The sequence below is a fragment of the Felis catus genome, chromosome C1 (assembly GCF_018350175.1).
Source record: "Felis catus isolate Fca126 chromosome C1, F.catus_Fca126_mat1.0, whole genome shotgun sequence".
Taxonomy (NCBI): Eukaryota; Metazoa; Chordata; class Mammalia; order Carnivora; family Felidae; genus Felis; species Felis catus.
Window position 1 is genome coordinate 15,666,219 of NC_058375.1, and position 23,228 is coordinate 15,689,446.

The 23,228-nt window shown below is 48.6% G+C and overlaps 1 long non-coding RNA gene across 1 annotated transcript; it reads left to right on the plus strand.

Annotated features, from left to right (window-relative positions):
- The first annotated feature begins 17,502 nt into the window (after positions 1–17,502).
- On the plus strand, positions 17,503–21,232 carry LOC123379505. The gene is made up of 3 exons (XR_006583980.1): positions 17,503–17,858; positions 18,162–18,624; positions 20,797–21,232. It is a non-coding gene; the product is annotated as an uncharacterized LOC123379505 (long non-coding RNA).
- The last annotated feature ends 1,996 nt before the right edge of the window (positions 21,233–23,228 follow it).

A 23,228-nucleotide genomic window follows, 5' to 3' on the forward strand; every position in this document is an offset into this window, starting at 1 on the left:
ACTCCCCACTCCTCTGATATGAACCACTGCTAACTCCTTGATGTGATTCTGCCTTGAGCTGTATTAACAGATGTTTGTCCAGTCTGTGAAAGGAAAAACATTATCCACCTGTTACAGCCTCCCCTCCCTCCCTTACTCTCAGGAAGGAAACTGTAGGTCAGGCAGCTGCAGCCTGGCTTTATCCTGGGGATCTGGGGAACAGGTGGAGAGAGGGAAAGAAACAGGCGAGGACAGCCAGGGCAGAGGTGGCTGAGTAGGAAAAAGATGGGGAGAAGTTGGCGCCAGGGACCAACGATGTAAAACCAATGCAGACTGGGCTTTGAGAGAGGAGCTGAGGAATCGGAACACAGATTTGGGGGCCGCTGTCCTGTGTGCAGAGGGTGAGAGGGAAGGCTAGAAAAAGAGAGAGGGAGAGGAAAGCGAACTTCAGCAAGCTTTATTGAGATTATAAATGAGACCTACTTTAACATTTTCAAATGAACTGAATACATGTTTAAATTGCTTTTCCAAAAAAAAAAAAATATTGCTTTTCAAGATTTCTTTGGGAGGAGGACCTGGTGTTTCTAATTCAATAGGAGGCTGAGACTAGCCTCCAGGTGGTCCAGCTTTTCCCAGACTACTTTTTATAAACAAAAATTGAGATTACATAATAGTAACGGCTAAAATGTATTGCCTACTTACTATATGCCAGGAACTGTGCTAAGGACTCTCTCATATGAATTTATTTAATTCTATAATAACTAATGGGGGTAGGGACTACTATTACCCCATTTTACAAACCAGGAATTTGAGGCTCAGAGTGGTGAAGCAACTTGCCTGGGGTCACACAGCCAGCAGGTGGGGATGCTGAAATGGGATACTTGTCAATTATTTTAATCTTCTGGTAAATGTCATTTTTTTAATTTTTTAATTTGTTATCTATTTTTTTGCAAGCAGCTTCAAATCCCTTTCTGCTTGTGATCAGGTAGAGATGTACATAAACAAAGGCAGGCATACGCTGTCACGGGACCCACCCCCAATTCTTTGTGGGGTCACCAGTATTTTCTCCATCAAGCACCCAAAGCTGAGTGGGACACGGCACTAATCCAGGGTGACACAATTTTCACGTTGTGTCTTGGGATTTGATGAACTGTGTTGGAGTCTCAGTTACCCAGGCGCAAATTCACAGCCCCTGAGGGCTGGACCTGAACAAGACGTGAAAAGTGATCTATTCCAGTCCCCTTTGCGGTTTCTGGATTTCCTTGGCAGGTCCCCCTCCCCTGAGGCCACCTGGTCCAAGTCTGAACACCTCTGTGTACAGCAGACCCACTACTTTTGCAGAGCCCAGAGGGAAGCAGCTGAGAAAGTAGGCCAGGCTGGAGCAGCGAAGCAGAAGAAATGCCTGAGAATGAGCTGAGAAGAACCCAGGGAGACTGCCAGAGGGGACAGGAGTGCAGAGAGGGTGGAAAACCACATCCTCAAAGGCCTTCCTTGCCGGTAGCAGCACTTTGATAGCAGCCCCTTTCAGTTAAGGAAGAAAGAATGTATTTTTTTTAAAGGAACCGAGTCACCCCCAAACCAGACTACTGTAATCTAACACATTTTCCTTTTTGCCTTGGCTACTAGGAAGCCCTTGGGTAGGTTGCATATTTACATAATTAACTAATTCCGTCCAGACACCTGATAAATTTCTCCCTCTCTCTTTCTAATGACTTTCCATCTCTCTTTTTAAATTGATTTTTTTTTTACACCGTTTGCTTTAACACCCAAAGGCTACCTCTTTGCATTTTTGTAAATGGAGGAGATATTGGTTATAAACAAAAACGGTTTGTAATGTGAATGTGTTGGTTGACAGCTGGAGAGAGCCAGATGGTGGAGGACACAGGATAGGACACCGGACTGGGTCACGGTGGGGGAAAGTGGGTCAGGTAGGAGGGAGAAGATGGCAGAACGGTGATCGGTCACATAGAGAAGAGGCGCTTGGTGCTAGAATATTTGACATGGTGGGAGGTCAGGGGCGCTAGAGGGAGTAGCTGAGTGTGGAGGAAGGAGTGTGCAGGTCAGCGGGAAGGAAAGAGTTTGCAGAGACCCAGACATGGGAAGGGAGCAGGAACACAGGAAGAAGCTTCCGTGGTTGGAGCGTCTAGAACAGTGAGGACAGTGCTGAGCTGGGGCTGGGGAGAGCCAGGCCGGGCCTCGTCATTCCGTGAAGCGGCTTTCATCCTGAAGCCTGAATACTCACATTCTCAGGAACTGCCCTGGGGAGCTGGTCTCAGAGGCAAGGCGGAGCCTGGCAGCCCAGGCCAGGGGCTGTATCCCGCCCCTGGGTGTCTGTGCTGGATGCAGCTACAACCTTAGGGCCAGGGGTGCAGGTGAGGGCGGGCAAAGGCTTTGACCCAGGTGCCCTTAAAGCAGACCAGGCTGCTCAGCTCTGCTGACTCCGTTGGGAACTCCCCAGGGGCTACCCGGCCACTCAGAACCACGGAGGAAGACTCAGGGGTCCAACCAGGCCAGTGGGTGGGCCTGGACCCACAAAAAAGACCATCTGACTCGGGCTGGGGACCACGGGATGAGCTTCCGCTCCAGAGTCAAACTCTGAATAGATTCTCATGTGAGAGTGGACCACACTGTCTACTTCTCTGAACTTCATCTGTAAAATGCGAGTGAGAGGGGCACCTGGGTGGCTCGCTCAACAGTCGGTCGAGTGTCTGACTCTTGATTTCAGCTCAGGTCATGATCTCACAGTTCATGGGATTGAGCCTTGCGTCAGGCTCTATGCTGACAGCACGGAGCCTGCTTGGAATTCTCTCTCTCTCTCTGCCCCTCTCCTACTCTCAAAATAAATAATAAATAAATATTTAAAATGGGAGCGATATTACCTTCCCTGAAGGCATGTTTAGAAGTTTAAGTGAGTTGGGGTGCATAGGTGGCTCAGTCGGTTGAGCGTCTGACTTCAGCTCAGGTCATGGTCTCACAGTTCGTGGGCTTGAGCCCCGTGTCAGGCTCTGTGCTGACGGCCCGGAGCCTGGAGCCTGCTTCGGATTCTGGATCTTCATCTTTCTCTGCCCCTCCCCTCATCGTGCTCTGCCTCCCTCTTGCAAGAATAAATAAAACATTTAAAAATTAAAAGCAAAACGAAGTTTGAATGAGTTAACAAAAGCAAAAGATTTAGCGTAAGATAGTTAATGAATGTTCATTCCTGAAGGGAAGAGGTCCCTGATGCAGCCACCCCTGGACCCCTGGACCTCACACCTGCCTTCCGTGTCTCGAGTCTGATTAGGGCTCTCGCAGCCACCGGGTTACTGCTGATGCAGTGTCCCCCACTCTGTCTTGCCCTGTCTGTTCACTCTGTTGACTCCACTGGTCTCCCCTGTCTGACCCCAGCTCTGTAGCCCCAGAAGTGGGACCAGACTGGGGTTGGTGCTCAGTAACGTCTATCAAACTGTACTGAAGTTCTCCTCTGGAGGATGCAACCTGTTTAATGAGCACCTCCCTTGCCTACACCATCTTGTTTAGCCTTCACATAACCCCTGTTTTCTTTTTTTTTTAATTTTTTAAATGTTTAATTATTCTTGAGAGAGAGAGAGAGAGAGAGAGAGAGAGAGAGGGAGAAAGACAGAGAGAGAGCAGGAGGAGGGCAGAGAGAGGGAGACACAGAATCAGAAGCAGGCTCCAGGCTCTGATTTGTCAGCCCAGAGCCCGACGCGAGGCTCAAACCCACGAACTGCGAGATCATGACTCCAGCTGAAGTCGGATGCTTAACCAACTGAGCCACCCAGGTGCCCCTACATAACCCCTATTTTCATAGATGAAGATCCTGAGGGTCAGAGAGGTGAAGTGCCTTGCCCCACATCACACAGCCTGTAAGTGACAACCTAGGATGGAACCCACCTCTATCTGACTCCAAAGAGCCTGCTCTTAACTGTGGCTTTGTACATCCTCACTGCGGTTCCTCCATGTGGAGGGCAGAATTCAGAGGCTCCAGCAGCCGCTGCAAAAGGCCAGAGGACCCTGGGACGGGGACAGTCACCCAGAATCTCTGGGCATCGGTCTCCTAATCTATAAAATGAAGGGGCTAGATCAGTGATTCTCAACACTGGCAGCCTATTCAAATCGTCTGAGGAGATTTAAAACATACCAGTGCCTGGGCCTCACCTCGGGTCAGTTAACCCTGAATCTCTGAGTGGGTCCCGAAGTCTATAAAACTCCCACATGGTTTGATTGCACGCTCTGGGCTGGGATCGCTGAACCAGCCTCTCTCCCTGAGGCCTATTTGGAACCCAGCAGATGTGGGTTCTAATCACAGATCCACTCTTTCCCCTACACCATCTTCATCCAGCAAATGAGGAGAGCAAGGCTCAGTGAAGTCCAAAGTCATACAGCTAGGAAGTGGTACTGTGGGGCTTAGAACCCAGGTCTGCCCTCGGGAGCATCAGGTCCTGGACGAGCAGAAGAGGTGTGGGCGGGTCCACTTAGAGTCTGTGGCTCCCCTGGCAGCCTGGACTGCCCGAGCCTGGGTGGGGCCCGTCGGGGGGCATCCTACAACCACCGCTGCCCCATGACTCACGGCTTGGGGAGCAGGTGTTGGGGCAGCATAACGTCACCCATACCGCAGCCATCTGCTCACCCAGCACGTGCCCAGGCACCTCCAGTTCCCACTGTGCCCCACACCCAGGGCAGCAGCGGGCCGGTGTGGACAGACCGGGCGGCTTGTGTGTAACTGGGGGGTGCCGGCACTGGCCGCAAGAACACGCTGGCAGGGAAGCTGGTCCCAACTTAAGGCACAAGCAGACCCTGTTTTAAACACCTGCCCCATCACTCATGTGCACATGGTCTTTGCAGGTCAAGGCAACTTTGCAAGATATGTGTGTAAAAGCACAGCTCACAGACTTCTCAGTGGGGCTTTGGCCATGCCGGTCCTCACCTGGAGCACCTTCCCCTTCGCTCTTGCTTGCAGGCCTGAGTCCCCCTGTCAACCTTCACATGGGCCTTCTGGGGCCACCATCTCTCAGGAGGCTCCCCCTTCATTCTCTGTCACTATACCCCCTGTTCTTCTATTTGTCAGAATGTATCATTCTAGGGGCTCCTGGGTGGTTTAGTCGGTTTAGCTGAGCATCTAATTCTTGATTTCAGCTCAGGTCATGATTCCAGGGTCATGGGATTGAGCACCATGTTGGATTTTATTGAGCACTTACTATGTGGCAGGTATTCTCTCTCTCCCCCTCTACCCCTCTCCCCTGCTCACACTCTCTCTCTCTCTAAATAAAATATAAAATAAAAAATAAAGGGGCACCTGGGTGGCTCAATCGGTTAAGCATCCGACTTTGGCTCAGGTCATGATCTCATGGTTCATGAGTTCAAGCCCCACATCAGGCTCTGTGCTGATAGCATGGATCCTGCTTGGGATTCTCTCTCTCCCTCTCTCTCTCTCTCTGCTCCTCCTCCTCCTCCTCTTCTCTCTCTCTCTCTCTCAAAAATAAAATAAACATTAAAAATTTAATTTAATTTAAAAAAAAGAATGCATCACTCTATGCTTAGCTGTTGATGACTTACTGTTTGTCTCTCCAGTTAGACTGTAAAGCCTAGAAAGGTAGGGATGACCGTGTCTTTCGTGTTTTGTCCTGTCTCTTCATGAGGAGTCCCTTACTTACCACAAAATTTACCCATTTTAAGGTTATAATGCAATGATTTTTAGTAAATTAACAGAGTTGTGTGAACATCACCTCAGTCCAGTTTTAGAACTTCTATCACCCTGCAAATTCCCTCATTTGCTTACAGTCCATCCCTGCTGTCACCCTCATCCCTGGGCCGTCACTGATATGCTTTCTGTCTCCCTGGGTTCTGCCTTTTCTGGAAACGGCACATCATCCAACACATGAGCTGGGTCTGGCCTCTTCACATGAAGTCTCTGAGCTTTGTCCTGTTGTCGCGTGTCGATAGTTTGTTCCTTTTTATTGCCGGCTAGTATTCTGGGTGTGGATGTGGATTTTTTATCCATTCATTCACCTCTTTGACTTCTGGATTGCCTCTAGTTTTTGTCTGCAGAATCGTGCGCCTGTGGACATTTGCGTACAAGTCTCTGTGTGGACAGATACTTCATTTCCCTCGGGTGAAATGTATACACCTGTGGGCAGAGTTGCTGGGTTATACGCTAAGCGTATGTTCACCTTCTTCAGAGACTACCCGACTGTTTTCCCAAGTGGCCGTATCACTTTACATTCCCACCAGCAATGCATGAAGTGGCACCACGTCTTTTATTTACCAAAATATCCCCAGGATGTAGCCTGAGTACCTGCCACATAGTAAGTGCTCAATAAAATGAATAAAATAAATGTCGGCTGAATCAGCGTGTGGTTGGGCCCCTACTAGGAGCCCAACATTGTGCTACTCACAGCTCTTGGGAGGCTGTGTGAGGTACCCAGTGGCTGTCCTCCTCTGGGAATGACATTAAACTAACAGAACACTGGATACCACAGCCAGATTGGTGGAATCCCCATCCTCATCCCCAAGAAGGACCCTTAAAGAATGATGTCTTAAGACATCACAATGCCCTTGGCTCTCTGGAAGATGGTGGAGGAATGAACTCCACCCAGAACAGAGCTGCTCCGCGTTGTCCATAAAAGTCTGCTAAAGAGATCGTCCCAAACATAGATCCACATGGCACCTATGTTACAAATCTGTCTTGTACTTTAATGCCGGGGTAGAGCATCTTTTCCAGCTGAAATGGCCTTCATTACTCAATCACGAATCAGAGACAATACATTGTTTTCTTTCTTGCCTTGGCAGAGAGGATGCTCCGAGCAACATCAGGTTGACAGTGAACTCATGGAGGGCAGGTACCAGGGCCTGTTTGCTTCCAGCAGCCTGGAGCCCAGCACAGCCCTATCCCAGGGTGCTTTCTCAGCAAATGTTTGCTGGGTGGAATGAAATGGAAAAGCAGTAACTTGACTTAGAATATTTTTATCGAATATTTCCAGTGGTCCGTGTATTTTTTTTTTTAACAGTCTGTATGTGTGGTTTACTGTCGATGCTGTAAATGTTACTTGGTGGCGTATAAATTATGAAAGAATAATAGTGAAGAAAATAGTTTTTGGTATTAAAATGTTTACATCTGGAGGGCAAGATAAATCACACACAAATGGCTGCAGAGGAAATGAGGGCATGATGGGTGCCATACAGGAGTCATTAGGGGTTGTGGGAGTTCACTGGCCAGGAGAAGGGGCAGGAGAGGTTAGGGTATAACGTCGGGTGAGATTTCCAGAGGCCAATGCTTTTAAGGACCTAAGCAGGCTAGAGTTGAGGGAAACAGGCCCTCTTACCCCCGTAGGAGGTGGAAGGTAGTGGAAGGAACAGTTGGTTCAAGAATTCTCAAAAAGAAGGGGTCCCTGGGTGGCCCAGTCGGTTAAGCGTCGACTTCAGCTCAGGTCATGATCTTGCAGTTTGTGAGTTCAAGCCCTGCGTTGGGCTCTGTGCTCATAGTTCAGAGCCTGGGGTCTGCCTTGGATTCTGTGTCTCCCTCTCTGCCCCTCCCCTCCCCCATTCTCAAAAATAAGTAAACTGGGGCGCCTGGGTGGCGCAGTCGGTTAAGCGTCCGACTTCAGCCAGGTCACGATCTCGCGGTCCGGGAGTTCGAGCCCCGCGTCGGGCTCTGGGCTGATGGCTCAGAGCCTGGAGCCTGTTTCCGATTCTGTGTCTCCCTCTCTCTCTGCCCCTCCCCCATTCATGCTCTGTCTCTCTCTGTCCCAAAAATAAATAAAAAACGTTGAAAAAAAATTAAAAAAAAATAAGTAAACATAAAAAATTAAAAAAAAAATTCTCAGAAAGAAAAAAGAGAAAAAAAAAAAAAGAATTCTCAGGGAAGCTGGTCTTGAAAACACATATCCCTTTGATCCAGAAGTTCTACCTTTAGGAATTTCTCCTACAGAAATAATTAAAAAATATGCACAAAAATGCAGCTGTAAAGATATTCCCTTGCAGAGTAGATTTTAATAGAAGCTAATTATGCCCATCATAATTATGCTGAGAAGGTTTTGGCAGAATCTCTTTAGCCATTAAAAATATATCGATGCAGGATATTTATTGGAATGGAAAAGTGTTCATGATTTGTGGCTGAATTAAGCAAAAAGAGGGTTATGACATTGCATGTACCCGGCAACTCAGCAATTCTTTTTTGGGTATTTATCCCAGAGAGATCTGTATTCCTTCCCATACACAAGAAGACTTGTAACCAGAATGTTCTGTAGCATGGTTTGCAAAAGTAATCATCAGTGGGGTAAGTAAAGAAACTGGTTGGCTCATCCCCCAGAACTGGGGATGGCAATATGAAGGAACAAACTAGGGTGTCAGGGAGCAACACGAACACAACTCTAGAACATAATGCTATAAAGTCAGAGGCAAGTTGCAGAAGGATTGTAAGCAGAATTCTGCTGTTCATCGGAAGTAACAATATCCACAGTGTGCATGAGAATAAACCCCAAATGTGTGAGAGAGACTGACTTGGGGTGGAGGGGGTACCTGGGAGGAATGGCAAAGGACCACCCAGGGGGCTTCAACCATATCTGTTAGGTGTTTTTTTTAAGTGGGTGGGGGAGGGGGTGAAGTAAACATGCTAAAAATGTTAAGATTTGTCAAAACTCAGTTAATATAAATAAATACATGGGTAGGGGCACCTGGCTGGCTCAGTGGATAGAGCACACGACTCTTGATCTCAGGGTTGTGAGTTTGAGCCCCATGTTAGGTGTAGAGGTTACTTGAAAATGAAATCTCTTTAGCGGCGCCTAGGTGGCTCAGTGGGTTATGAGTCCGACTCTTGGTTTTGGCTCAGGTCATGATCTCATGGTTTGTGAGTTCGAGCCTTGCATCGGGGTCTGTGCTGGCAGCGTGGAGCCTGCTTGGGATTCTCTCTCCTCTCCCTCTCTCTCTGCCCTTCTCCTGCTTGTGCTCTCTCTTTCTAAATAAATAAACATTAAAAACATATGCGGAGAACTAAAATTTAGAGTATTGTATGTATATAGCAAATAATCAGTGAATCACAAGAATTTCTGTGTGACAAGATCACAGATTATTTTTATTCTCCTATGTCTGTATTTTCTGATTTTCCTATAATGAACATGTATCACCTGTGCAATGGTTTAAAACCTTGAAGAAAGTAAGAGTCTAAGAACCTGCAGGCAGCTGTAGATGCCACTCTTGGTTCAGTAAGGAGCCAGTTGGATCCCACCGACTCTCAGCTCTGAACCAAGACCCAAATGGATAGGAAGCTCCAAAGATTCACAGTGAGAAAGACGTGATGTTGGACTCTTGCTTCATTGTCTTCCCAGGACTCTACTTCTCACCCGTAGATACATGCCTGCCATACAGAACGCTCCTAGCTCTCCACGGGCCACCCACCTCAGACCTCCCAGCTTGTTGCTCCGTGAAGCATGGAATATCCAAGGGCAGGGGGGCCGAATATAGATACATATGCAATTCACGTATATACGCACACGTCTGTAATCACAACCTCAAGAGGAACAGAAGGTACAACACCTGAGATTTGGCTTGCGTCGGGTGCCTACGTCTGAACGAATCACCGGGATCTCAGAAGGGCTTTCCCATGAGAAAAAAATGGTGGTGGTATTGTAACAAAAGGAAGAAAAGAAACTACTGTGTAGACTACAAATAATAAAAATGAAAATGAAAATGAAAAAATAATAGAAATAAAAATAATAAAAAATATAACTCTCACAGTCCTTAATTAATTAATTCATTTTAAAAACTGCAGGGAGAGGTGCCTGGGTGGCTCAGTCGGTTAAGCGTCCGACTTCGGCTCAGGTCATGATCTCATGGTCCGTGAGTTCAAGCCCCGTATCAGGCTCTGTGCTGACAGCTCGGAGCCTGGAGCCTGCTTCCCATTCTGTGTCTCCCTCTCTCTCTGCCCCTCCCCCACTCACACTCTGTCTCTCTCTCTCTCAAAAATAAAAATAAACATTGAAAAAAAATTATTGAAGAGGGCATCTTTTGGGATGAGCACTGGGTGTTGTAGGGAAACCAATTTGACAATAAGTTGCATATATTAAAAAAAATAAAATAAAAAAATAAAGTTTCCAGATCTGAAAAATAAATAAATAAATAAAATAAAATAAAATAAAATAAAAAAAAAAAACTGCAGGGAGGGCCTTCTGGGCAGAGACAAGAGTAGGGCCAAAGGCCGGCCGTGGAGAAGCTCCTAGCACATTTGGGTAGCAGGCAAGGGAGGGATGGGCAGAAGAGCCTCTGGAAGGCACGACCCGTACATCACGCGGGACTCACGTGGGACGTGGGGCCTCACCGCGGGCTCTCTGGCCCTGGGGAGCCTCAGGTATGGTCCCAGGAATCTGGCTCCAGTAGGAGTTTAGTGATAATGTAAAAATGAGCATAAGCATAGTGTGAGTCCCCCACGTGACCCGGGCCTCATGGCCCAGGGCCACCAGCCCTACTCCAGCGCCCGTGTGGGGCTGTGCTCCGGGTCTGGTTTGTGCCAACAGCGCTACTTTAATTGTCTCAGGCTGATGAGGAAAGAAAGACACAGGCCTCAGCCTGGCCAGTTTATTTTCCAGCACCATGAGCTCAGCCCCTGGGCCTGGGACAATTCCAGGGGCCTAGGAGATCTTCAGACCCGAAAAATAAATTTTATTGACTCTAAAATAAGAACAGAAAGAACCGAAATAACACACACACACACACACACACACACACGCACGCACACGCACACGCACACACACCCTGTTAACTGAAATAATTTCAATTGCAGAATTATAAAAATAAATTCCTTTTTATTATTTTTTTAAAGTTTATTTATTTATTTGGGGGGAGGGACAGAGAGAGCAAGGGAGAAAGAATCCCAACCAGGCGGGGGCACCTGGGTGGTTCAGTCAGTTAAACATCTGACTTGAGCTCAGGTCATGAGCTCACAGTTCGTGAGTTTGAGCCCCACGTTGGGCTCTCTGCTGTCAGCACAGAGCCTGCTTCAGATTCTCTGTCCTCCTCTCTCTCTGCCCCTCTGCCGCTTGCTCTCTCTCTCTGTCTCGCTCAAAATAAATAAACTTAAAAAAAAAAAAAAAAGAATCCCAAGCAGGCTCTGTGCTGTTAGCATGGAACCCAAAGCAGGGTTCCATCCCATGAACCGTGAGATCATGCCCTGAACCAAAATCAAGATTTGGATGCCCAACTGACTGAGCCACCCAGGTGCCCACAAAATAAATTCCTTTTTAAAACAACAAAAAAAATTATATTTGTTGTGGAGTGTGGGTACATTTTAGTATGTTTGACAAGGGGTGCGGTAGAGCCTCCCAAGGTAAGAATGCCGGGGCCCGGGGAGGTCCTTAAAACAGTCCCGGTTAAAGCTTAAAACGTACAAGGACAGCACGCCCACAGCAAGGGAGGCCACTGATGAGCCCATGTGCTCACTTCCTGAGAGGTCTCCCCAGGCCCAAAGGGGAAAGAGGTGGCCAAATTGAGTCAGCCCACACAGCATTGTAGAAGCTCCAAAGTTAGAGTGCCTGGGTGGCTCAGTTAAGCATCTGATTCTTGGTCTCAGCTCGAGGCTTGATCTCTGAATACAGACCAAAAAAAAAAAAAAAAAAGTTTGTAGAAGCTCCAAAGTAAAAACAAAAGTGAACAAAAAGCCCAACGCACTAGCAGAGTCTGTAAAACCCTCCTAATTCCACAGGGTGATCTTGATTCCACGAAACATCATCATCCGGTACATGCTATGAATGGCGTTCATCTGAATGTTATGGGTTTTGCAGCTGTGTTTGTGATTCGTTTGTAACTTGGTTTCATGGCAGGAGTTTGTGTGTAGCTTTGCGTTGTAAGGAACTGTGTGAGGAAGACGACTCCACTCCGTGTCTGGCGGGGAGGATCTTCTTCCTCTGGGAGAGCCTGCTCATATCTCACTCGAGTCTGGGAAACACTGGGAAGGGCACAGGCTGCGAGGGCTGGGTGAGCTGGTGGGAGCACGACTTCGGGGAGATGAATGGGGTGCGTGTCGGGTGACCAGCAGCAGTGAGAACAGAGCCGGAGTGGGGCTTAAATACCAGAGGCCGGGGCAAGGGTCTTCTTTGAGCTGCCACAGTGCCGAGGCTGGGATCTGGAAAGCCACAGAAGCTTGACAAAGACTGGCCACCACCCTGAAACTTCCTGCGGTGGGGAGTCCAGGGTCTCCAGGCTGAAGGCAGAAAATATGTCTGTCCTGGTCCCACGGGGTCCCCTGGGTCAAGCCAGCACATGGACGTCTGCACGTTCGGGGCCAGAAGGGAGAAGTGGTTTCTCCTTTCTTCATACCTTGCATCCGATCCACGGTTAGTCATTTTGCTCTACCTCCGGAGGATGTCCAGACTCAGCCTCTCCTCCTCGCCTCCACCATCCTCCACCGGGACTGTGTCAGGGGGGTCTCACCGGTCCCCCTGCTCTGCCCTTGTCCCCCGAGAGCCTCTCCTCTTCACAAAGAGGGGGATTTTTAGAGTCTAAATGCTCTGCTTTAGTGGCTTCTCACCAAGTTCAGAATTAGGTTCAAACTCTTCATGGCAGCCTCCCAAGGCCCGTGTGACCCACCTCCACCCACCTCTGCCACCTCCTCTCCTCCCCCCTCCCTCGTGCTCACTTAGCTCCAGCCACAGTGTTCTTAATGTTCCCAGAAAACGCCAAACTCGTCAGGTTTCAGGATGTTTGCTCCTGCTGTCCCTGCACTTGGGATGCCCAGCCTCAGGGCTCAGTGGGGAGGCTCCTCCTTCCCTGATATTTCCTACCACCGATGTCACTGTCTCAGAGAGGCCCTTACGCTGATCCCCTAGAAGATGGAGGGGCCACCATTGCCCCTCCCCTGCCATCCATTAGTCTGTTTCCAATGTTCATAGCACTTATTGCTTCCTGAACTTGTCAACGTATTCATTAGTCTTTCAAATTCAAATCTAAAGTGGATTTTGAGCCCCCGTGAGGGCAGAGCCATCTCTGTCCTGTTCGCCTGGCATGTTCGGTAGGTGTTCGGTAAAAGTTGACTGAGTGAACAACGAGGTAACCTTTCATACTGCTGGTATGGCTATAATAAAAAAAGTGAGGGTGTAGAGAAATGAGAGCTTTGATACATTGCTGGTGAGAGTGTGAAAAATGGTACAGTAGGAGTTTGTCAGTTCCTCAAAAAACTTTAACATGGAGTTACCATATGATCCAGCAATTCCACTCCTAGGTACATGGGCGAGAGATATGAAAACATACGCCCGCATAAAACCTTGTTCACGAATGTTCATCGCAGCACCGTTCCTAATTGCCAAAGAGTGAAAACAGCCCAAATGTCTACCAGCTGACAAACATATAAATAAAATGTGGGATGCCATTACAATGCAATATTATTTAGCAACAAAAAGAAATGAAGTAATGATTCGTGCTATAACATGAACAAACCTCAAAAATATATAGTACTAAATACACGGAACCAGACAGGAAAGGCCACATATTACATGATTTCATTTATATGAAATGTCTAGAACAGGAAAATACATAGAGACAGACAGAAAGTGGATTAGTGGTTTCTAGGGTCTGGTGGGGTGTGATGGGGTGTGACTGCTAATGAGTATGTGGTCTCTTTGGGGATGCTGAAGCGCTCTGAAATTAGATAGTGGTGATGGTTGCACAACCTCGTGAATATACTAAGAACCACTGAATTGTTTTCTTTAAAAAGGTGGACTTTAGAATATGTGAATTATACCTCATTTAAAACAAATCTGTACACAAATTTTGATAGCAGCATTATTCATAATTGCCAAAAAGTAGGGGGAAAAACCAAATGTCCATTACCTGATGAAGCTATTTTAAAAGTTTATTGAGGGGCGCCTGGGTGGCTCAGTCAGTTGAGTGTCAGACTCTTGATTTCAACTCGAGTTGTGATCTCAGAGTTGTGGGATAGAGCCCTACGTTGGGCTCCATGCTGAATGTGAAGCCTGCCGAAGATTCTCTCTCTCTCTCTCTCTCTCTCTCTCTCTCTCTCTCTCTCTCTCTCAGATTATAAAATAAAAAAAAGTTTGGAGCACCTGGGTGGCTCAGTCAGTTGGCGGTTCAGTGTCCAACTTCAGCTCCGGCCACGGCTCAGGTCACGATCTCACAGTTCATGAGTTCAAGCACCTCATGACATTCTGTACTGTCAGAGGGGAGCCTGCTTCGGACCCTCCGTCCTCCTCTCTCTCTGTACCTCCCCCATTTGCACGTTCTCTCTCTCAAAAATAAACATTAAAAAAAAAGTTTAGGGTCACCTGGGTGGCTCAGTCAGTTGAGCATCTGACTCTTGATTCCTCGGTCATGATCTAATGGTTCATGGGATCGAGCCCCACATCTGGCTCTTTGCTCACAGTGCAGAGCCTGCTTGGACTCTCGCTCTCCCTCTCTCTCTGCCCCTCCCCTGCTCACACTTTCTTTCTCAAAATAAATAAATAAACTTAAAAAAATTTTTTTAACTAAAAATTTACAAAACGTTTATTGAATGAATGAATGAATGATAAAGTAGAGGAGGAAGATACGGGAGGAAAATCAACTGAGAAACTCTTCCCTATGTCTGGGCAGAGCTGATTCCCTAAGACACCCTCGCTGTGGAGCCCAGGGCACCTGTTAGTGCCCTTCTCTCCCCTCTTCTGCTTCTCACCTGCACCTCCTCTCCCCGCCCTCCAAGTCGGAGATGCTGGTGGAAAGAGGCCCTTGCTGGGCTGGCAAGGGAACGGGCTGAGACGGAGCACAGCTGCCCCCTGGTGGTGGCCTGACGGGAGCATTTGCGGCCTTGGGAAAGGAGCCAGCATTAGCCAGCCAGGGAGGCCTCAGGGACAGGCTGGGGGTGGAAGAAACTTCCCAAATGCCCAGAGGCAGGGACTTCTATGGATGGCGCCTAGGACACTTTGCTAAGTTTCTGCGGCTGATATCAGGATTCATAATTATTACTGGACTTTTCTGTTTGTTTCCTCCTCCCAAAGTGATGTGGGCACCAGGAGTGCGGGAATGTGTCTGCCGCTTCACTCTGCTTCCCCAGCTTCCAGCACGGTCCCTGGCACTTAGTAGGTACCCAACCAAAGTGCGCGTGCTGGAGTTTGTTGTAGCAGAAAGAACAGATGGGGAAGCCAGGCTGTGAATCCAGTGTCTACCTTGTTCACCCAGGGACTTTGGGTACGGCACGAGACCTCAGTAGGGATGGTGGGGGGGTGCCCTCTGCAGGGTCTACAGACCTGGGGTGAGATCCCAGAGCTCCACTGACTCGCTGGGTGACAGCAGGCAAGGCCCTTGACATTTCAGCCCTCTGCCGTACCCCCTTTAAAAATTGGGAGGGTAAAACTTTCACCTCTGCTCCTTTGACCCTTTAATGAAGATGTACTCCGAACCTACCGCATGTCAGGTGTTGTGCTAGTGCTGGGTTCACAGCAAACAAAGAGCCGTATCTGTCTCTGCTCTCAGGGAGCTTGGATTCCGGCGAATGGAGCCAACAACAGTCAATTATCACACACCTAACATATTCCAGATGGAGCCTGCAGGTTATAAAGCACAGGTAGCTGTAGGAGAGGACAGGGGGAGACGGCACCCAGGATTAGGTCAGGGAAAGCTGCTCTGGAGAAGGACGTTCAAACTGAGACCCAGGGAAGGTGAGGCTTGGTGAGAAGAACGTTCCAGAGATGTGGGAAGGTGTTCAGGAGAATAGCAGCTCCACCTCGCATCACAGGGAGTCACATGGAAGCCAGGGCTGTCCCGGCCCAGAGGGAAGGAAGGCAGGAGAGGCGGGCAAGGGGCCTGGTGGGCAAACTTCAAGATTTGGATTTCATCCTAAGTGCAACAAAAGGGCATAAAGTAAAGAAATGAAAATCATGGGCCACCTGGGTGGTTCAGTCAGTTAAGATTCCGACTCTTGATTTCAGCCCAGGTCGTGATCTCACAGTGATCTCTCGAGTTCAAGCCCCACATCGGGCTCTTCGCTGACAGCACAGAGCCTGCTTCGGATTCTCTGTCTCCCTCTCTCTCTGGCTCCCTCTCTCTCCCACTGGCTCTCTCTCAAAAATAAATAAGCATTTAAAAAAAAAAGCAAAAATGAAAATCATGCTTCCCCCCCCCCACCCAATGCCTCACCCTCCCAGATCCAGTCAATATTGACTTAACTCTGGAGAAGAGACCAAGTTGAGTGAGACGGCAGATTGGCAGTATGGCTCAATCATCTTTATCAGTGTACAAGACCACCAGGAGAATCAGCTTCCTGAAATAATCTAGAACATTTGCTAGGGCAGGCATAAGATTCTAACTGCTGCACAAAAGATATAACAAAGTGTTGGATCCTCCCTTTGTGGCAAAAAAATATAGAGGCTTTGGTTCAATCAGTGGTTCCCAGCCCTGGTATGCCTGTCAGAATCTCCAGGGGAAAATTTTAAAGTAGCATTACCTTAGGGCGCCTGGGTGGCTCAGTTGGTTAAGCATCTGACCTCAGCTCAGTTCATGATCTCACAGTCCGTGAGTTCAAGCCCTGTGTCAGGCTCTGTGCTGACAGCTCAGAGCCTGGAGCCTGTTTCAGATTCTGTGTCTCCCTCTCTCTCTGCCCCTCCCCCACTCACACTCTGTCTCTCCAAAAAAATAAATGTTTAAATAGATAGATAGATAGATAGATAGATAGATAGATAAAAGTAGCAATACCTGGGACCCACATCAGAATCTCCTGAGTGTAGAGTTTGAAATCTGTATCTTAACATGCTTCCCAGATGTTCTAATGCAGCAGGCCCACTGAGAGAAAATCTATGCTCTTGACATATAATGGGATATTTTGCCGAAAAAACAATATTACAGAAATATACCTTCTGAGGCCTATTGGTCATGTTTTATTGCTTAGGATAAAAAGTAGTTTGCAAAATAGTATAGGAGTATATCTTCCTTGTTTTGTTTTTGTATTCTCTGGTTTTCCACAACAAGCATCGATTGCTTTGGTAAAAGGCAATGAAATATAAGAAGGAATGGAAAGGAAAAAAAAAAGAAGAAGAAGGAGAAGGAATGGAAATGTGATAACTCAGATACTTCTTGGTGTGATCATTGTGTGTTCAGGTGGAAAGATTGGATTTCACTCACTCTATCCTTCAAAGGTTGTATTGACCCCCTCTATGCGCCCTGCCTGAATTAGGGGCTGGTGCGCAGGCACAGATGCGGTCTCACTCTAGTGGGCACAGAGTCAAGTGAAGAGACAGACATTAATCAAGTCATTGCGTGAGTGAGCAGAATTACAGCCCAGACTAAATTTCTGGCAGGAAAGAAACATGGGTTTTTTTTTAGAGAGTTTACCATAAGACTTGACCTAGACTCCAGGGTCTCCAGGGTCACGTAGGATCTCACTGAGGAGGTGATCTCTGAGGTGAGATCTAAAGGGTGAGGAGTAGTTAACTAGGTGAAGGAGTGGAGGTGGAAAGGAGAGCCGTCCAGACAGAGCAGGAACAGCATATGCAAGGGCCCAGGGGTGGGAGGGAGTCCAGTGGATTTGAAGAACTGAAAAGTAGGGCCAGAGTGCAAAGAAGTGTGTAAGTAGGGGCCCTAAGAGAGGCTGGGGAATTACCAGGGGCCAGAACATGTAGGCCTTGCAGGCTGTGTTAAGGTTTGGGGTCTTGGTCCAAAGAGCAATGGGAAGCCATCGGTGTTTCAAATGTGGAGATGTCATAATCAGATCTGCATTGTGACGTGACCACTCTGACTGCTGTGTGGCGAAAAGCCTGGAGGGGGTCCCTGAGACAACGCCGGGAGACCACACAGGATGGTTTCGGTCATGTTTCTTCATAAAAGCCTAGGCCGGAGATGATGGTACCTGGAGTAGTGTTGGATAGAGGTTGATAGAATGGGCGGTACCCGGCGATGGACTGCATATTGAGGTGAGCGCGAGAGAGGTTTCCAGGATGACTCCCAGGCTGATGGTGGGAAGGATCCTTAGACAATCAGGTTGGGGGAGATTACGAGTTGGATTGGACAGGCTGGGTTTGAGGTATGCTTGAGACACCCAGGTGGAGATGCGGTACAAGTGGCTGGGTGTACTGACCTGGGGTTCAGAGGCGGAGCTAGGTTAGAATGGGGTCCTCAGTCTTGGCATTGCTGACAGTTGAGGCTGGGTAATTGTCACCGGGGCTGTCGTGTTCACTGTGGGATGTTTAACGGCATCCCTGGCCTCTGCCCACTAGATGGCAGCACCCTCCCGAGCTGTGGCAACCCCACAGGTCTCCAGACGTTTCGCTGAAGGTCCCTTGGAGCACCCAGTCACCCGCGGTTGAGACACCCTTGGCTAGAGGTGTTCGGGAGTCATCAGCACCTACGGGGGTGTGGCCACGATTGCCCAGGGCGAGAGTGTGAGACGGAAGAAGAGGGTCCAGGACCCAGTGCTGAGGAGTGCCGGCGGCCGCAGGCGCAGGAGGCCAGGTCAGGAGGTGGGAAGAGGACCGCAAGGCAAAAAACTCTCAAGTGAGGGAATGCTTCCAGAAGGAGCGTGTAGCCAACAGCGTCATGTGCCGCTGAGGGAGCGTGAGTGCCCTGAGCCTGAGCCGTGTCCATTGAGCTTGGTGACCTGGACAGTGTGGTGACCTCAGGTGCTTTGGTGGAGCTGAACCCAAATGGCCAGGCCACAGAAGAAGAGGAGGAAGCGGGGAAGTGAGTGCAGTGAGAGCAGACAGCTCTTCCGGAACTGCTGCCAGGAGGAGAAATAGTGGGGAGAAACAGGAGGGTGGCTTGAGTTGAGGGCTGGGAGCGGGGGAGGGGGAGGTTGTTTGCAGGTACTTTTAAGATGAGAAAGACTTAAGCATGTCAGACATGCGGGGACAGTCTGGCTCAGAGGGCGGAATGTGCTGCACAGAGGCGATAATTAGATGAAGACAGGAAGGAATGGGACCAGGGGGCTGGGCCGACGGGCCAGTGGTGGGCGGTGGGAGGGGGAGCCGGGGAAGGCGGCAGGGGTGGGGAGTTTTGCCTATTTTGCGGGTGATGTCAGGGTCCCCAGCTGAGGGGGCAGGCCTGCAGGCTGTGTTTGTGGAAGGAGTGCTGAAGACGTGGGGCGAACGGAGAACCTTGATAGGGTGGATACCAGGTTGCGGAAAGTGGGAGAGAGGGTTTAAGGAGACATATTTAAAGAGCCAGTGCGGTTCTGGGTCCTGAGGAAGAGGCAGCTTATGAGCTGCTCTCCTTGTTATCCATTGTCTGGGGTCCAAAACTGGCTCGACCCTTTAGTTCAGTGGCATACCGTCTCAGCGTCTTAGTTTCCAATCTGTGAAATGGGGATGATACCAGAACCTACCTCGTAAGTTTGTGGTGAAGATTCGATTAAAGTGTGTCGAGTTCCTACAACTTGGAAGAGCACCAGGGGTGACCCCATTGGCATCCCTGGGCCTGGAAAACCCAGCAGGTGTTACAACAGACTGACCAGCAAGGGGCAGCATGTCCATGCAGGAAAGCACTTGGAGCTTGCCTTTAGGTCAAGGCACCTAAGCCAGCAACGACGCAGGCCCAGGCTAGCATGGATCCCCATTTGGGTGGGGAAGAAGGTTAGAGTGTGGTGGGGTGTCCCAGCTCAGGTGGGATGGGGAGCAAGCAGTGCAAGGGCTCACGGAGTGTCTCTGGGAAGAGGAAGGACAGCCTTGTGGGCAGAAAGGAGCAATAGCCAAAAGGAAAACAGACGAATTCACACTAGCTGTTTTCCTGTGCCCAAAGCCAGACTATGCTGGGTGACCACGGATGTTCTGGGCAGAACAGGATGAAGAACCCAGTCTAAGAAGTAGCCTTGCTGGATATCTGGCTGGCTCGGTCGGTGAAGCATGTGACACTTGATCTCAAGGTTGTGGGTTTCAGCCCCACATTGGGTGTAAAGATTATTTAAAAATAAAATCGAAGCAGACAGAGGAAGGTGGAAGGAGGAAGGAGGAAGAAGAAGAGGAGGAGGAGGAGGAGGAGGAAGGAGGAAGGAGGAAGGAGGAAGGAGGAAGAAGAAGAGGAGGAGGAAGGAGGAAGGAGGAAGGAGGAAGGAGGAAGAAGGAAGAAGGAAGACGAAGAGGAGGAGGAGGAGGGGGAGGAGGAGGAAGAAAAGGAGGAAAAGGAGTTCGGCTGAGCCTGGGGACGGGAAGGGAACTATGCTGACTTGAAGAGGGCAGAGTTCAGCCTGGGATTTGGGCTGGGAGTTGGGGAGTGAAATGGCTGTTAGGGATTTGCAAGCTAGGAGTTAGAAAGCAGAGTGAGAACATGAGACAGAGAAGCCAGATTTGGGGGCCGGGGGCGGGGGGAGGGGTGGTGGTCTAACAGAGGAAGGATGGAGAGAGCCAATCAGACTCCGGGAGGCCCAGGGCCCCAGACACAACCTTCTGCAGAGTCCCAGACCCAGTAGCCAGAGAGCCAGGCTGAGCAGGCCTCACCCGGCCTGAAGTCCTCCCCTGCCTTAATGAAGCCTCTGTAGAGCCAGGGAGGTCCTGGGTGGGGCCACTGCCCTCCAGGCTTGATTCCCCTGCCAGGAAGTAGTAAGGCGGCCTCTTCTTTTTCCTGGTCCTTCTCCCAGGTCCCTTTGCTCCCCTGCCTGTCGTCACAGTGGACATACCACCCAGAGCCTATTCTCTCAGATATGGGGATCCATACCAGGGTGCAAACTCAGCCAAGGCTGGGATTATAAACAAGGCCAAGGCTACCCGCGTGGACCATGCTCCCACCCGGTTACTCCTCTTTACCGGATTCCATTTGTGCCTGGCCTAAAACCCTAGGAGGGTGCTTGAGAATGAGATGGCCTCAACTGTTTGGGATAGGGCAGTCCTCGGGGCTGCCTGATCCCATGCCCTCATTTTACAGGGGAAGAAACCGATGCACAAGATCACAGAGGCAAAGTCTTGTGGCAAAGCAAAGACTCAAACCTGAGACCCCAGTGTTCTTTACCCTGACTGGTAGAGCTAAGAACAGATAGCCGTGCAGTGGCTGGAGAACTCCTGCCTGACAGAGGAGCCCAGGCTGGGTGTCATCTCCAAGAGGGATCTTTTTCAGGACAGAGCATGTCCCTAGCCCCCCTGTGTGATCTTTGTCAAATCCATCCCTCTCTCTGGGTATCAGAGCCTCAACTCTAAAGAAGGAGGATCAGAAGAAAGGTGGGGGACAACTGTTTAACACATTTTATTATGTGGTATAATCTTACTTTCAAAATTGGAAAAACGAACAAGAAAAGAAAATTACAGGTTCATTTTACCTATGAACATGAAGATACAAATCCTAAATAAAATACTGGCTGATTGAATCCTATTTTTTTTTTTTTTTTAAATCATGGCCAAACGGGGTTTATTAGAGAAAAGAAAGGAGAATTAACAATCAGAAAATTCATCCATTAGGGGCACCTGGGTGGCCCAGTAGGTCCAAGTCTTGATTTCGACTCAAGACTCTCTATCTCTTTCGACCTCTCGTTCATGAAAGCAAGCCCCATGATGGGCCCTGAGCTGACAGCGTGGAGCCTGCCTGGGATTCTCTCTCTCCCTATCTCTCTCTGTCCCTCCCCATGAGCCACCCAGTCACTCCTAGGGCAAATACAGTCTTAACAGACAAACTTTAGGTGCCTCTAGGATCACCGATAACTCAAAGATACTTGGTATCACAGCTACTATTAATTTAGCCCTGGGGTTGTGGCTGAAATTACAAAGAAAAGGAAAAGAAGTGGGAGAACTGGAAGATAAGAGGTAAAACTGTCATTATGTACAGAGTATATAGTCATCTACAAAAAAGAAAATAATGCGATAATTACACAAGAAAAGACTTACCTATAAGAATTCGTAGCATGTTTCCATATCAGCAATAACCAACTGGAAAATATAAAGGAAAATAAAATACCTAAGTATCTAGGGAATTTGCTTCTTCTTCCTTTTTCTTCTTTTCCCTTTCCTTCCCAAAAAATCCAGTCCTAGAGCCATTAGATGGGGCACAAGGTGACATCTGTGCAGAGGGGTGGCCTGTTGCGGTCTTGGGGCCCAAGTGGGGCAAGGAGGATCCAGCAGGGGGAAGCTTGGCATGAGATGTCAGAGCCTGAGCAGAGTGAAGAGAAAGACATATATTCTCTTGCTCTGTCCACTGAGGGCGGGGGGGGGGGGGGGGCAGTAATACTCCAGCAGCAATGAGCACTCCTAGTACTCAGATCTTGGCTTCTAAAGATCATTCTCCACTAGGGGCACCTGGGCGGCTCCATCGGTTAGGTGTCCAACTTCGGCTCAGGTCATGATCTCACAGTTGGTGAGTTCGAGCCCCATGTCGGACACTGTGCTGACAGCTCAGAGACTGGAGCCTGCTTCACATTCTGTGTCTCTCTCTTGCCCCTGACCCACTTATACATGCTCTGTCTCTCTCTCTCCTCCCCAAAAATAAACATAAAAAAATATTTAAACATAGGAGCACCTGGGTGGCTCAGCCATGAGCCACCTGGGTGAGATCAGTCATGATCTCACGGGTTTGTGAGTGCGAGCTCTGCTTCAGGCTCTGCACTGACAGTGTGGAGCCTGCTTGGAATTCTCTCTCTCTCTCTCTCTCTCTCTCTCTCTGTCTCTCTCTCTCTGTCTCTCTCATGTGTGCATGCACTCCCTCTCTCTCTGCCCCTCCTGTGCTCTCTCTCTCAAAATAAATAAACTTAAAAAAAATTTTTTTAAACATCTTTAAACATAAATAAATAAATGTCATTCTCCACTAAAAGGAACCAGGTCTCCTTGGATGAATGACTGATTTCAGGATTGGGGCAAAGAAAGTAGAAAATAAACATAGCTTATGTTGTCATAAGAGAAAGCAAGGAAGTGCTCAGAGAATGATGGGACGTGCCAAACGGACATGTCCAACCTGGAAGGGCTCCCCCACAAAAATGAGACAATTTGAAAGCAAAATAAGTATTAGTGATACACTGAATAAAATAAAAAAAAACCACGACTCCATATTGCTACAACTAAATACATGAATAAATTGAAAGTTTGGTAAAAATAGGATATACATGGGTGCCTGGGTGGCTCAGTCGGTTAAGTGTCAGACTCAATTTTGCTCAGGTCATGATCTCGCAGTTTCATGGGTTCAAGCCCCGCATCAGGCTGTGTGCTGACAGTGCACAGCCTGCTTGAGATTCTCTCTCTCCCTCTCTCTCTCTGCCTCTCCCCTATTCATGCTCTGTCTCTCTCAAAATAAATAAACTTTAAAAAAGAATATATATTTTTTATTTATTTAAAAGTTTATTTATTTTGAGAGAGACAGAGATAGCATGAGTGGGGAGG